A 2,429-nucleotide genomic window follows, 5' to 3' on the forward strand; every position below is an offset into this window, starting at 1 on the left:
TCCAAAACAAGGAACTGGTTTTTGTATTTATTGCATCTTGATATGTGACACACTATTTGCTGCTTTTTTTGTAAGTGAATTTTAAGTACACTTCTGGTGGCTCTTAATGAGCTCATGAAAAATTGTAAAAAAAAGTTTTATGGAGGGTGAATGATGTGTGATAGGTTTCTTTAAGAGAAATATATTTTGATACCCATAGGAGAAACTCTACAAAACACATATTATTATGAAGGTTTAAGCTGATATTTACTTTCTGCTCTAGATCCGAGACACTATTTTTGGTCATCGTTGGACACTGTCTTACCCACCTTCTTGGGACACTGCAAGAATACTGACTATGTGGTCATTACTGTAAAGATCCTTGCTTTATCAGAAAAAGCATGAGAGTTCCCCGTCCTGAAGTGAATGACTGAAAGTATTCCCCATACACACCATGGGAAATCTGCTCAGACTACTTAGAGGTACAACAGTAGTATGCGTTAATATGAGCGAGTGCTACCTACCTCAACAACAGAGGGGTGGGACAGCCACCAATTCCTAATCAGACTGTAAAAGGATTCGAAGCTCACAATCAAGGACCGTGCCCCCATTAGTACAGAGAGGGAGAGGAAGAAAGAAGACACACCATGCTGAGAGAGGAGGGTGGTGGTAAGAAACAGTGTAAAAATAAATCCGTCACTACAGTCTGAACAGCTTGTTGAATAAGAATGAAGGTGCCTTCATGTAGCAACCTGCTATTAACAAGACTCAAGAAAAAGATTTTTTCACTGCCATTAGGACCATGGTTTTGAACCTGTTGGCAGGACTTGGAATCCTGCCTTCCCACAGCCCTCCAATGAAAGGCAGTACTTTCACACCAAGAGATCTCTCAGGAGAATTAGGGACCATTTCATAGCAGCAGCAGCAGCAGTGGAGTAGAGCTAGGATATTACCTGGCACGATGTACAAAAAGTTCCTGCCACTGGGCACATAAGACTGGGCCATAAATGAACTTTCTTGTATTCATCATGGACAATATATTGAAATCCTCTACTCAGTGTGCAACAGTGGCAGCCAAAAAACACTGAACAAAGGAATGTTTGGAGAATAAAACAGAGAATATTATAATGCCTCCTTAATGCTCCATGGTGCAACCAAACCTTGAGTAATGTGTATAGTTCTGGTCACTGCATCTCAGAAAGATATATCAGAATTAGGAAAGGTACAGAGAAGAGCAACCAAAAGGAGAAAAGGGATACGGAATCACCTTCCAATGAAGAAAAGCTAATGCGGGCACTTCAACAAAGAGAAGGGATAGCCAACGGGAGATAACATTTGATAACAACTGAACTGTAGAGACTAGAATTGGATAGCACTACATAGAATATCTGTACTATGTCTACTCTGTTTTGGATAACACATTTTACTTTTATATATATTGGAGTTCCTTTTCTTTTTGTTCAGATAGCAGACATCCCATGCAATGATTTAAAAACTAAACAACTGATCTTAAAAGGAATATGTGCCTTCACGAGCAACCTGTAACAATGGAGAGGCTTGTTCAAATTTACTGTCTGAAAATCAATCTAGCAGCTGTATTCTGTAACAATTGTAATTTATCTAGTAATTTGGCAGAGATCAAAAATACAATGAATTACAATAAAGTAAGGAATGAGAATAGCCTGAACAACAGTTCTAAAATTTTCAAGTAAAAAATGATCGAATACTGTGTAACTTGAAAAAAATCTGTAACATGACTGTTTATCTGAGGCTCAAAAGTCAGATTAGATAATCTAGTATAATCCCAAGTACCTTCTATTGGGAGTCTACAGGAAGCATCTCTCCTGTAGGTAGAAAAGTATCACCTAAGTTTTCAGGTCTAACATTGCCTAACCAAACTAATTTAAATTTTTGTTTATTAAGTTTAAGATGATTCATATGCGTCCACCGACCTACTAGTGCTATCTGTTCCTTTATCAGATTCAGTGTGTCTACAAGACAATCCAAAACTGTAGTAAGAAAAATAGCGGCAGCATAGGAAAGAACTGGTAGCCAAATCTGACAAGCAGAGGCCCAAAGAACTTAATATTGAACAAGAGAGGCGATAGGGGGAACTCCACATAAAGCATTCCAGTAGGAAGACATATTTCCCTGTTTGGATACACAGTTAAGTTCTATTCTTCAGAAAACCCATGAACCAATTCAGTACTCCATCAGTAATGCCAATCTCATTCAATCTCTACAACAAGACACGATCCACGGTATCAAAAGCCACACAGTACCTGTCACCCCATACAGAGATACTTTAAGATAGTAAGTGTAATGACTTATCTGCACCTTTCTCCTCCACTGCTAACTGCAGCCTCCGTTCCTTTTACCTTGCTGCACCATATGCCTGGAATAGACTTCCTCAGCCGGTACATCAAGCTCCATCTCTGGCCTTCTTCAAA

This window comes from Microcaecilia unicolor, chromosome 12 (assembly GCF_901765095.1).
Source record: "Microcaecilia unicolor chromosome 12, aMicUni1.1, whole genome shotgun sequence".
NCBI lineage: Eukaryota > Metazoa > Chordata > Amphibia > Gymnophiona > Siphonopidae > Microcaecilia > Microcaecilia unicolor.